General features: G+C 47.2%; 2 protein-coding genes across 7 annotated transcripts in view; one reads left to right on the top strand and one right to left on the bottom strand.

Annotated features, from left to right (window-relative positions):
- Positions 1 to 14069, top strand: part of CRYBA1 (crystallin beta A1) — a 66070-nt gene that overhangs the window by 21819 nt on the left and 30182 nt on the right. The window contains exon 1 of one of the 3 annotated variants that reach the window (XM_056559038.1): positions 1458 to 1489. The exons of 1 other annotated variant lie outside the window; for it this stretch is intronic. The gene's annotated coding sequence lies outside the window, so the exon portion shown is untranslated. Of the gene's footprint in view, positions 1 to 1457; positions 1490 to 5351; positions 5410 to 14069 lie in introns of those variants that run through there. One more of the 3 variants, XM_056559037.1, reaches the window with a different exon arrangement.
- LOC130356901 (beta-crystallin B1-like) overlaps positions 1 to 14069 on the bottom strand; it is an 83589-nt gene that overhangs the window by 42405 nt on the left and 27115 nt on the right. Inside the window, exon 1 of one of the 4 annotated variants that reach the window (XM_056559042.1) lies at positions 5370 to 5437. The exons of 2 other annotated variants lie outside the window; for them this stretch is intronic. The gene's annotated coding sequence lies outside the window, so the exon portion shown is untranslated. Of the gene's footprint in view, positions 1 to 5369; positions 5438 to 14069 lie in introns of those variants that run through there. One more of the 4 variants, XM_056559043.1, reaches the window with a different exon arrangement.

Below are 14069 nucleotides of genomic sequence, written 5' to 3'. Positions count from 1 at the left end.
TTGCTACTGCCGCAGCAAGACCATCCCGCTTTGCGGCGGGCTCTGGTGAAAACCAGTAGCCTCTTAGAACCGGTCCACTAGCACGGTCCACGCCAATCCCTCGCTGACACAGAGGATCCACTACCTGGAAGCCGAATCGTGACAGAAACATTTACTTCCAAACGCTGGCCAGTGGAGTACCCCTTTAAGGCAGTGCTTGAAAATAATGGTGATCACACAAAATATTGACACTATCTTCAGTGTTATCACATGAAAACATATATTAACTGTTTTACTCACCTAAGAGAGATACTGTATACTTTGCTTACAAAAACTGTTTTGTAGGAGTTTATGGTGTACAGAGAATGGTGGCATGACAGTCCAGTGCCCACAGTGCCTCCAGGCTTCATCACATTATCACTAGTGTTAACAGTGTTCCAGTCCTTTATGTAATAAAACATTTGCCTTTCCACAGAACCCCACTGCTGCCCAGAGTGCTGGGGCCACATTTTCCCCTGAACTCAAAATTTAAGACATCACAAACTGGGGCTGCATACATAAAGCAGTCAGCTGTACTTTGGGCCATTTTAGAGTATGACCGCTCGATTACCCCTAAGGAGCTTCATTCATTCATTCCTGTTAGGCTTCAGTGCTTTGGTTTAAACCAAGCCCCCCATGATCCTTCATTTTGAAGATGGTACATCCTAAGATTAATAATGACCTCAATAAGTGATTGGGAATTGTGCCATGGTCAATTCCAATTTCAAATTTATAAGACAAAATCTGTGCGCATTTACCTTTCCTTTTTGTTGCTTGGAAACTAGATAAAAAGGCCAAATTAGGCTTTGATGTACTTAATTGAAACCATTTCTATTATGTAAATGCTGTTGATATGATTGTGCATGTACTGTATATGTCCACATCCTGTCCACTGTGTTTTATTCTAGTATTTGTGCAGTTTTTATTAAATAAACTTTAAATACAAATATAAAAAAATTATAGAGATAAAAATTTTTAATATTTGTATTTAAAGTTTATTTAACAAAATCTGAACATAAACTAAAATAAAACAAAGTGGACAAAATGCAGTCACATACAGTACATGTATCGTCACATACAGTACATGTCACGGTCCGGTCAGATGGCAGGAGGTGGATCCACTGGACCAGAGGAGAGATGGCGTGGGCCGTACCAGGGGAACGGAGTCTAAGGGATTACTGGTTTTCACCAGAGCCCGCCGCAAAGCGGTATGGTCTTGCTGCGGTGGTAATCCCCAGGTCGTTCCACCCGGTAGCGACTCAACTCCTCTGGTTGCTGAGATAGACGTGGTACAGGAGGGATAGGCAGAAGTGTAGTCAGACGTAGCAATGGTCAGGGCAGGCAGCACAGGTTCTAAGGCGGTAGTCACGGGCAACAGGTCGGCAACAGGCAGGGTAACACTGGAACAACAGGGAACGCTTTCACAAGGCACAAAGCACAAAGATCCGGCAGGAGGCTGTGGGAGGAGAAGGTATTTATAGGCAGTGCACAGGTGAATGCCTAATTAAGTCCAACCAGCACTGCCTCTCACAAACCTTAACCCTTAATAACCACTTTGGGCCAGGCACCAATCACTAGTGCACTGGCCCTTTAAATCTAAGAGTCCCGGCACGAGCGCGCCCTAGAGAGCGTGGATGCACATGCCGAGACGCCGGAGCGCTGCCTGGGGACACACGCTGTGAGCGCTCCGAGGCCAGCAGGGGGCCCGGAGCGCTCAGCGTAACAGTACCCACCCCCCCTTTGGTCTCCCCCTCTTTTTGGTACCGAAGAACTTGAGGATGAGGCTGCGGTCCAGGATGTTCTCCTCCGGCTCCCAAGATCTCTCTTCAGGACCGCAGCCCTCCCATTCGACCAGAAAGAATTTTCTTCCTCTAACCACTTTGGATGCCAAAATCTCCTTGACGGAGAAGACATCAGATGTGCCAGCCACAGGAGTGGGAGTGGTGATTTTAGGGGAGAAGCGGTTAAAGATGGCAGGCTTAAGGAGGGAGACGTGAAACGAATTAGGGATCCTAAGGGAGGAAGGGAGATGGAGCTGATAAGCCACAGGATTTATCCTCTTCTTAATCTTGTAGGGTCCCAAGTAGTGAGGACCCAGTTTGTAGCTTGGGACCCTAAAATGAACATACTTGGCTGAGACCCACACTCTGTCTCCAGGGGAAAAAAACGGAGGAGCTCTGCATTTTTTATCCGCTTGGGACTTCATGCGGGCAGAGGCTTGTAGAAGGGCAGTACGAGTCTCTTAACTGTGATCTTGTTAAGTCCTCTGTAATCTATGCATGGGCGGAGAGAGCCGTCCTTTTTAGTAACAAAGAAAAAACCGGCTCCAGCTGGAGAAGAGGACTTCCTTATGAAACCCCTCTGCAGGTTTTCTCGGATGTACTCCGACATGGCAAGAGTCTCTGGTGGAGAGAGTGGATAGATACGACCCCGAGGAAAAGTTGTCCCTGGCATCAGATCGATCGGACAATCATAGGGTCTATGAGGTGGAAGAACTTCGGCTTGCTTCTTACAAAAGATGTCGGCAAAACTGTGGTAGGGTTCTGGAAGGCCTGGTGGCGGAGAAGCAACAGGGTCTTGCTTGAAGGGTACAGTCTTGAGGCAGCGGCGGAAGCAAGAGGACCCCCAACTCTGGATTTCTCCGGTGGTCCAATCCAGGACGGGACAATGGCGCTGAAGCCAGGGCAAACCAAGGAGGAGTTCAGAGGAGCAAAAGGGTAGGACAAAGAACTCCAAACTTTCAGTATGCAGAAAGCCAATGTCCATCTGTAGACGTGGACTGAGGAGAATGAGGTCACCAAAGGTAGCAGGTATCTCACATGCAGCTAGAACGTCCTTAATCTCACTGCTTAGTCCCTTCTTGAACTTAGTACATAGGGCTTCATTGTTCCAATTCAACTTTGAGGCGAGAGTACGGAATTGGATGGAGTAATCACCCACAGAAGCGCCTCCTTGGGTCAAATTTAGCAAATCTGTCTCTGCAGAGGATACCCGGGCGGGTTCCTCGAATACACTCCGAAACTCCCGACAAAAGCGTTGGACGGAGGTTGTGGCAGGATCAGAGTGGTCCCATAATGGTGTAGTCCAGGCCAGGGCCTTCCCGTGAGCAGACAGAGTATGAATGCCACCTTAGCACGCTCAGAAGGAAATAAGTCGGCCGACATCTCGAGGTGCAGAGAACACTGGGTAAGGAAATCACGGCACTGTTTCGGATCTCCAACATACTTCTCAGGCAGGGACAGGAGTACTCTGGAAACAGTTGCTGGCAGAGGAGCAGGAACAGGCGGCGGAGTAGGCTGCTGCTGGGTAGAGATGATCTGCTGCAACATGGCGGACATCTGCTGGAGCTGGCGGGCCTGCATGGCAACGACCATAGGCAGAACCTTAGGATCAGGTACCTCAGCAGAATCCATGGCCGGATCTTACTGTCACGGTCCGGTCAGATGGCAGGAGGTGGATCCACTGGACCAGAGGAGAGATGGCGTGGGCCGTACCAGGGGAACGGAGTCTAAAGGATTACTGGTTTTCACCAGAGCCCGCCGCAAAGCGAGATGGATTACTGGTTTTCACCAGAGCCCGCCGCAAAGCTGTGGGAGGAGAAGGTATTTATAGGCAGTGCACAGGTGAATGCCTAATTAAGTCGCACTGCCTCTCACAAACCTTAACCCTTAATAACCACTTTGGGCCAGGAACCAATCACTAGTGCACTGGCCCTTTAAATCTAAGAGTCCCGGCACGCACGTGCCCTAGAGAGCGGGGACGCACACGCCGAGACGCCAGAGCGCTGCCTGGGGACACACGCTGTGAGCACTCCGAGGCCAGCAGAGGGCCCGGAGCGCTCAGCGTAACAGTATATATATATATATATATATATATATATATATTTGTGCGTGTGTAGAAACCAGCAGTAGTATGTCAGCTGTGGGGGCTCATAATAGGACCTCCAACCATAAATCAAAGAGTTAGGCCAGGTTAACATTCAGGAATCTCTGTATATTAATCAGGACGATGACACAAAGCCCACAACTTGTAAATAACATGTAATTATTGTTAATAGTTAGACTGGAGAGAGTCAAAAAATTTAAAAAGGAAGTATTACAAAGGTGGTAAAAAATGATAAGAAAAAGTATATGGTAAAAAATATAATGTATAATATATACCATTATTATCTATTACTAGCGGAGTACCCGGTGTTGCCCGGTTTTTCCTTCCTAATCCTTGTTGGGGAGGAAAATAAACAAAGGAGGAAGCTTTTGACTTCATATCCTGTCCTCATATATTGTTGTCATATCCCAACCCCATATCAAGTCCTCATATCCCGACCTCCTATCCTGTCATCATATCTCGACCTCATATCCCATCCTCATATCCCGACCTCCTATCCCGATCTCCAATCCCGACCTCCTATCCTGACCTCCTATCCCGTCCTTCTATCTCGACCTCCTATCTGGACCTCCTATCCCGACCGCCTATCCTAACCTTCTATCCCGACCTCCTATCCCGTCCTCATATCTCATCCTCCTATCTCAACCTCCAATGCCGACCTCCTATCCCATCCTCCTATCCCATCCTCCTATCTGGATCTCCTATCCCGACCTCCTATCCCGACCTCCTATCCCGTCCTCATGTCTCATCCTCCTATCTCGACCTCCTATGCCGACCTCCTATCCCATCCTCCAATCCCGTCCTCCTATCTTGACCTCCTATCTGGACCTCCTATCCCGACCTCCTATCCCGACCTTCTATCCCGACCTCCTATCCCGACCTCCTATCCCGACCTCATATCTCATCCTCTTATCTCGACCTCCTATCTCGACCTCCTATGCCGACCTCCTATCCCATCCTCCTATCCCGTCCTCCTATCTTGACCTCCTATCTCGACCTCCTATCTCGATATCCTATCTCGACCTCCTATCCCGACCTCCTACCCCGACCTCCTACCTCTACCTCCTACCCTGACCTCCTATCTCATCCTCCTATCCAGTACAAATGGGGGTAAGTAAGGGTTAAATAACCTATCCTGTGTTTGTTGTTGACATATAAGTAACATGTGTGCCAAGTTTCATGTTAATATCTTTAGTCGTTTGGACATGATGCTGGAACATACACACACACATACACATATTGGGGGAGATTTATCAAAACCTGTCCAGAGGAAAAGTTGCTGAGTTGCCCATAGAAACCAATCAGATCTCTTCTTTCATTTTACAGATGCCTTTTCAAAAAGGAAAGAAGCAATCTGATTGGTTGCTATGGGCAACTCAGCAACTTTTCCTCTGGACAGGTTTTGATAAATCTCCCCCATTGAGTTTTATATATGTAGTGTCCCGATACCGTATTGCATACCATACCTTGTATGGTGGTCCCCAAAGTCAGAGTCACAACGTTCAGGTAGGGTCCCCCAGGTGGGACAGCCCCTAGTCACCTCCTTCTCTAACTCTATAATGTTCAAATGTATATATTTAATATAATGTATATAAGAGTATTTACCTTGATAGTGTCGCAGGACCTTCGGTCATGTGACTATGTTACTTCCTCTATGGTATGTTGGAGGACCTTTGGAGGTCCTTGGGTCACATGGTAACCCATATAAGGGAGCTGTAGCAAATTATCGCTCTCTTGGGTTGCTGCTCTCGTGGATGCCGGACTAACAGGACGGATCTGCACAACTTTCAAAGACAAGCTAGGCCAGAAAACCTGCCAGCCTCAGCCTAAACTAAACCATAAATTAACATCTCCATCCTGGCTAAAACTAGCGTGATTACTGGACCGAATCTAATCCCCTAAATCCAGTGGATCACCTCAACAATTACCTTCTTAAGCTCAATAGACTCACGAGGTCCCAACCACTTGTCAAGCTCTTATAGACTTTGTTGTATGGACTGTTCCTGTTCATCATTGCCTAAAATCTTCAGTAAAAGTTCTGACAAGTTTCTGCAAATCTCCAGTTGTGGACAATCAATTATTTCCTATCTCTCTATCGCTCTTGGGAAGGGTGGTGGTAGGACAAGCATACAGAGAATAGCCCTCACCCTGGCATCACAAATAGAAAGGGTTAAGCAAGCACCCTTAGTAACCGCACAGCTACATCCCCATATACCCTACTCCCCCAGTCTATCACATAGCTATAGATAATATATATCATATACCATAGGCGTGCGCACGGGGTGTGCCGGGTGTGCCTGGGCACACCCTAATCAAGCCCAGGCTCCTGTCAAATTCGGGAAATCCAGGGAGCGTAGGAATCGGGGGGGACACATCCCCCCAGAAAATCATGCAGGGGGACAGATCATGGGGTAATCCTCCCCAGTTCTGCCCGCAGACTTTGCTGTATTATATGCTCCCTGGGTCTATTTAACCCAGGGAGGCATTCATAGCTGGTCACTCACTGCCGCAGCTTCTGAACTGTGTGCGCACACAGTTCAGAGAAGGCCGTGACCTCTTCCCAGACGCAGGCGCTGATGACGTCAATCATCGGCGCCTGCACTGTGGAGAAGAGAGAACGCGGCATGGCTCTTCAGGAGATCGCTGCGTGGGACTAGGTGAGTTTTTTTTGTTATTTTCTTTGGTACTTTGGGATGGGGAATCGTGTGGGGTGGTGACCCGGTGGGGGGGGGGGGGGGGCTTTTAGTCATAATACACAGTGTTACTTCACACTTACTCTACTGCAGTTTTTCCCAACCAGGGTGCCTCCAGATGTTGCAAAACTACAACTCCCAGCATGCCTGGACAGCCTTTGGCTGTCCAGGCATGCTGGGAGTTGTAGTTTTGCAACACCTGGAGGCACCCTGGTTGGGAAACACTGCTCTACTGGACCCTTTTCACATAGACACGCTATTATGCAGTTACTTCTATGAATTTTTATTACTGCTCTTTATTTTGCAGTCCAATTATATGTTATTTAATGTTCTTTGTATGTTTAGTTCACAAATAGAGCAACTGATTGAGTGCACTTCATACAATCATAGATGCAGAGCCTCTAGTGCAGTGGTCTCCAATCTGCGGACCTTCAGATGTTGCAAAACTACAACTCCTATTATGCCCGGACAGCAAACGGCTGTCAGGGCATGCTGGGAGTTGTAGTTTTGCAACATCTGGAGGTCCGTAGGTTGAAGACCACTGCTCTAGTGTTATTCAAAGTGCATATATAATTAGGTGTTACTGTTTTTTTTTTTTTGTGTAAACTGCACATTCATAAACATAAGATGCATAACTTTGCCTTGATGTCAGGACCCTTCTTGTATAATTGCACAAAGTCCTGTGTATTACATCGGGTCCCTATATTAGCACCAGGTTATGTATTCACTGTTCACTTTATTGCAGATGTCCCAACACTGCGCTATTGCACTAGTGCCCGTCACTCCATTTCCTAATCCACACATGTACACAGCTTCCTTTGTTATGCATTGGCTGCAGATTGGATAACACTATGCCATTGCACTTCGCTGTTTCTTAGGTAGTGGTAGCTGGTTTCAAGTATTTGGGCTCCGTTCACATTGCCATAGGTGATCCTACATGTTTCATCCGCTTTAATTAATCAGGGATCACGTTGTAGCGTGTATTCTTCTAATATCGCTTCACGGGCCGCCAGTGACGGGCACTAATGCAATAGCGCAGTGTTGGGACGTGGACAGTGAATACATTACCTGGTGCTAATATAGGGACCCAATGTAATACACAGGACTTTGTGCAATTATACAAGAAGGGTTTGTGCAGTTTACACAAAATGTGAAACAGTAACACCTAATTATATATGCACTTTGAATAACACTAGAGGCTCTGCATCTATGATTGTATGAAGTGACTGTATCAGTTGCTCTATTTGTGAACTAAACATACAAAGTGTGAAGTAACACTGTATTGTGATCTGACTTTGCCCACATGCTATCTACCTAGCTATCAACTACCAATCCACCTAGCTACCAACTGACCTAGCTAGCTAAAAACCAACCTACATACCTTATAGGCACTGATTTGAATAGGGACCTTCCATATGATAAAATATACCTTTTATTAAGTTCCATTTAACCCCTTAACGATGAAGGACGTAAATGTACGTCCTGATGACGTGGTACTTGACGCACCAGGACGTACATTTACGTCCTAAGCATAACCACGGGCATCGGAGCAATGCCCTGATCATGTGCGGCAGGTCCCGGCTGTTGATCGCAGCCAGGGACCCGCCAGTAATGGCGGACATATACGCGTGCGGCGTGAGTTTGTGCTTTAGGGTGCACACCCTAATGCAATAGGCTGCGCACGCCTATGTCATATACGTTTTCTTAGAATTTTTTACCACCTTTGGGATATGTCCTTTTTAAATTCTTTGACTCTCTCCAGTCTAACTATTAACCATCATTACATGTCATTTATAAGTTGTGGGCTTTGAGGCGTCGTCCTAATTAATACAGTATACAGTGGTCCCTCAAGTTACAATATTAATTGGTTCCAGGATGACTATTGTATGTTGAAACCATTGTATGTTGAGACCATAACTCTATGGAAACCTGGTAATTGGTTCTGAAGCCACCAAAATGTCATCCAAAAATAGGAAAAGGTGAGGATTAAAGAAAAATAAGTAGATAACTAATACAGATAAAGCAAATCCTTCCATATAAAAGTAAGAAAGATCTGCTGGGAGCTGGAAATCACTGTCTATGTCAGTGTTTCCCAACCAGGGTGCCTCCAGCTGTTGCAAAACTGCAACTCCCAGCATGCCCGGACAGCCGCTAGTTTTCCCTGGTTGGGAAACAATGGTTTATGTAGAGGACAGGAGCTTCTTCAGGGTCCTGTACAGTACACACAGTGTCCCAAATGGAGCCGCCCTTACTTGGTGTCCAAAGGAGCAGCTAACCCTTGCACAGGTAAAGAGTACGGAACATGTAATACCTCCCTGTACTGTAGGAGGTGCTACCATTCAGTGCATGTACTTCAGTAATAGAGGTGATTTACCAGTAAAATGCCCATTCTGATTGGTCAGTTCTTCCAGTTGTGACACATTTCACAGATCTGGACTGTCTGTACATTGTATGTTAAGTCTGGTTTCAAGTTACAATGGTCCAGAAAAGACCATTGTATGTTGAAACTATTGTATGTTGAGGCCATTGTAAGTTGAGATATCACTGTATACATTTTCTAAACAAGTAGTTTTTCAGGTGGTACCAGGACAGACATTATGTGGGTGAGTAAGCATTTTTGTGGGTGAGCCGCATCTCTGTTCCTGTTTGTTAGATCCACTCATATAGTGCTGGATCTCCTCTTGATAAATTCTGTGCACAGACTTATGGTACTATGCTTTAGACTGTATTTAAACCTGCTGACATTTCGGTGTACTTTCAGCCAATGCGACTTGTCGCTGAAAAGTCGCTTTTGATAAATTCAGCACCAATGCATTTTCCAATGCATTTCTGTCTAAAATAGACTAGCATGCATCACATTCTAAAAATTCTCTAGAGCAAAAGTCGCAGAAAAGTCGCACATATTTAGACTGCGACTTTCTGTGCGACAAATTTAGACAGGAAAAACCAGTCTAAATCCTTTGATAAATCTCCCCCATTAAGTCCCATCAGGAAGCAAGTCCCCAATGTGAACTGCCAATAAGCCTCACGATCTGCAAGTTTTTTTTCCTAATGCAACCCCCTCTCGTTCCCATTTTAACATGCTCAATGGCGAAAATTCTAAAGGTATTTCATTTACCAGCATGTACGGAATGGAAGTGTACAGATGCCGCGGATCGTTGTCTCACTGCGGTAAGTGTGCTATCGTTTAGGTGCTCAAGTGCTCTAATTTTTAGTTTTCTTGTGGTATAACCCACATATTTTAAATTGCCCTCTGTGTATTCGATCATATAAACTACATTGCTGTAATTACAGTTTATGTAATTATTGTTAGGATACCTTTTTGTGCCGTCAGAACTTTCAAACTGGGTAGTCTGTTTAACATACTGACATGTGCGGCATACCTTATGCCCACACATGAAGAAACCTTTTCTCTCTAGCCAATTGCAGTTTTTCCTGTTTTGTGAAACAACTACACTTGGAGATAATTTATTCCCAAGTGTGGGTGCCCGCTTAGAGACTATTTGCCATCCTGCTCCCAATATTTTTGCCAGGGTTTCATCCTGTTTTAAATATTGCATGTGTCTCTGCACTATGCTTTTGAGTAGGCGAGTAGGTAATGGCAAGAACGGGTTTATTGACTTTAGTTACCGCCTGATTGATATTATTTGGGTTTAGTAAATGAATTCTTTCTTTTTTAGATACTTTTTGTTCGGCTTTTTTAAGAGTATATGAAGAGTACCCCCTCTGTTTTAATCTTTGTTTTAATTCACTAGCTTGTGTATTATATACTTCCAGATTTGTACAATTTAGTTTTAGCCTGGTCAATTCCCCAACTGGGATCGCATGTACAATATGAATGGAGTGATTGCTGTCAGCTCTCAGGACCGCATCGCATTATAGGTTTTCTATATGTTGAAGTTTCAATTATTCGGTCCTGGGAGTGAAGGAGTTTAAACATGCATGGTATAGGCATAAGGCTATCCTTCAAATAAGATAGGGCGAGGGACTATTGATAGGATTCAGATTATTGGGCAGACTAGATGGGCCAAATGGTTCATATCTGCCGACACATTCTATGCTTCTATATTACACAAGTCTCTACATTCTCCCTGCTGCTGTGTTCCCCGATCTCCACGCTCCCACAGCGGGATGAAGAAAACTGTATCCCCGCTGTGAGAACGTACAGGTCGAGGAACAGAGAAGCAGGAGATAGCGCTGCGGGGCACACTTTACTACATCCCCGCTGTGCTTGGACACAGCGTTGCAGCATAGGACATAGTAGCTGCAGGGATAGACACATTTTGATTTGGGAGGGGGGTGGCTTGACGTAACTGGCAGCGGGGATACCCTGCTCCGAACTCTCCACTTTCAAAGCAGGGACACAAGTTGTTTACATACCGCCGTGAGAGCATGGGGATTGGTCACTATAAGAACCGATGTGAAGAAAACTGTGTCGGGCGGTGGATCAGCTGAGACGTGCACCCCCCCTCCCCCTCCCAACAAAAAGCAGGGGCGGGTGTGCGCATCTCAGCCAATCACTAACCCTTAGGTGACTCAGAAGCTTTCCTAGCTGTGTGGTCACATTCTGCTGCAAGAAAAGAGTTTTCTTCACTACATTGGCATTAACCCTTTAGATCAAAGTTTATTGCGGCAACTAAAATGTCTAAAATCAAGTGCCAGTAGCTCAGTGGAGCTGATCAGGAAAAAAAAAGTTTGACTTGGGGAGAATGGCTTGCACGCTCCGCTCCCGGCTGTACCTCCCTCCTTGCCAATCCAGACCAACTCCTTATATTTCCATTGGCTATAGCTAACAGTGGAAGTGCTCTACAAAAGCTTCGGCACCTCCAGAACCAGAGACTCCTAGCATACAGCAATTCTTTGGGGATCTCAGAGAGTGGACTCGGGCTTCCAATCCAAGATGGCACCAACGTATGCTTCCTCAGCCATCTTCCTCTACTCTGGAGCCGGCTGCTGATAATCTCTGCTTGCCAGCTCCCCCAGATGATGTAGACTAGCTCCTTAGAGACCTTGGAAGATATCTAAAAAAACTTGCCTACTCGCCAGGACTTTGAGAGCAATGGAAAAAGATCAAAATGCAGTGCCACGCCAACTCTCGGATGACCAGACAGTTATTCACTGCCAATCTGCCAAGATTGAGGACCATCAGGCATTCCATGAAGATATGAAAAACCGCAACCACCGCAACAACTTTCTCGAGATGCTCGGGAGTCCCCATGTGCGTCCTGTACCCTAACATCGAAAAGGTTTTCCATAGGCTGCACTGGGGGTTTCTTTTGACAGCTCTTGAGAAAGTCGGCATGGGTCCACTTTTGTGCAAAGCTATTATGGTGCCCTTTATTTCCCAGGTTAGATGTGTTGGTTAGGGAATACCTGTCAGCAGCCTTGCAGGACAATACCTCGAGAGTTGGAGCTTACATCTTCATCTCACAAACTGGCCTTATTTGCTCATTATCTTCTCCTCTGTGTGTCTCATCCCAGGGTTGGCTTGCCCAATATTTTAGCTGAATTGGGGAGATATGGGAACCTCAGTAACCATTAAATCAACTTCCACAACTCTGAAATGCTCAATGTGTTTCTGCTCTCTGATAAATTTCACCCCCTCAGGTCTCAGTTCTTATATTTCTGATGGGTGGGCTCCCTCCCGCTCCCTCCCCCTCCCGGTTGGCTCCCTCCCGGTTGGCTCCCTCCCGGTGGGCTCCCTCCCCATCCTGCTGATCCCTCTGATCTGTACAATGCTAATTCTCATTCCTTGGGGCGACCTTAAACTCTCCTGGCTGTGGTGTGCCGCGCCTTGAAAATTGATATCCTCCCCAGGTTCTCTATTAATATCAGAGTGTTCCAAAGGTTCCGTTGGGGTCTTTCCTCCAGAAGCATAGGTCTCTTTCCCTACCTTGTATTTTAGATCTCTTTCTTAATAGGCCGGCCAAGAGATGGGATGACTTGCTCTATGACATGTCTCCCTAACATTCTATCTATATAAAGTGGCGCCCTCCGCAGGGTAGATTCATGCCCCCTCTGTGTCATCACTGTTGCATGCCCTTCTGCTCTCCTCTTAACCTGGTCCACTCACCCTTCTTATTGATCACCCTTCCTTTCCTCTGGGTAGGGGGGTTGCCTTTCTTTTCACCCCTATGTGCTTGTTGCCCAAAATTTGGGCATTTCTTTAATTCTTGTGGTATATGACCCTTTTCTATTTTAGTGGATGATACCTTTCTTTTGCCTAGAGACTGGTTCCTTTATGCCTTACTAATAAACTTACTTTTGTTTTGATCTTTGACTCTATTTCAATAAGTCTGTACTCTGTCATCACATCCTGGGCACACTGTTTCCTTACTTTACAATGTTACGCCGAGCGCTCCGGGTCCCCGCTCCTCCCCGGAGCGCTCGCAACATCCTCGCAATTGCAGCGCCCCGGTCAGACCTGCTGACGGGGTGCGCTGCGATACCTCTCCCAGCCGGGATGCGATTTGCGATGCGGGTGGCGCCCGCTCGCGATGCGCACCCCGGCTCCCGTACCTGACTCGCTCTCTGTCGGTCTTGTCCCGGCGCGCGCGGCCCCGCTCCTTAGGGCGGGCGCGCGCCGGGTCTCTGCGATTTAAAGGGCCACTGTGCCACTGATTGGCGCAGTTGGCTTAATTAGTGTGTTCACCTGTGCACTCCCTATTTATACCTCACTTCCCCTGCACTCCCTCGCCGGATCTTGTTGCCATCGTGCCAGTGAAAGCGTTTCCTTGTGTGTTCCTAGCCTGTGTTCCAGACCTCCTGCCGTTGCCCCTGACTACGATCCTTGCTGCCTGCCCCGACCTTCTGCTACGTCCGACCTTGCTCTTGTCTACTCCCTTGTACCGCGCCTATCTTCAGCAGTCAGAGAGGTTGAGCCGTTGCTGGTGGATACGACCTGGTTGCTACCGCCGCTGCAAGACCATCCCGCTTTGCGGCGGGCTCTGGTGAATACCAGTAGCAACTTAGAACCGGTCCACCAGCACGGTCCACGCCAATCCCTCTCTGGCACAGAGGATCCACCTCCTGCCAGCTGAGTCGTGACAGTAGATCCGGCCATGGATCCCGCTGAAGTTCCACTGCCAGTTGTCGCCGACCTCACCATGGTGGTCGCCCAGCAGTCGCAACAGATAGCGCAACAAGGCCAACAGCTGTCTCAACTGAACGTGATGCTACAGCAGCTACTACCACAGCTTCAGCAATCATCTCCTCCGCCAGCTCCTGCACCTCCTCCGCAGCGAGTGGCCGCATCCGGCCTACGACTATCCTTGCCGGATAAATTTGATGGGGACTCTAAGTTTTGCCGTGGCTTTCTTTCACAATGTTCCCTGCACTTGGAGATGATGTCGGACCAGTTTCCTACTGAAAGGTCTAAGGTGGCTTTCGTAGTCAGCCTTCTGTCTGGGAAAGCTCTGTCATGGGCCACACCGCTCTGGGACCGCAATGACCCCGTCACTGCCTCTGTACACT

The sequence above is a fragment of the Hyla sarda genome, chromosome 2 (assembly GCF_029499605.1).
Source record: "Hyla sarda isolate aHylSar1 chromosome 2, aHylSar1.hap1, whole genome shotgun sequence".
In the NCBI taxonomy this organism is placed as follows: Eukaryota; Metazoa; Chordata; class Amphibia; order Anura; family Hylidae; genus Hyla; species Hyla sarda.
This window is presented reverse-complemented; position numbering and strand designations above follow the sequence as displayed.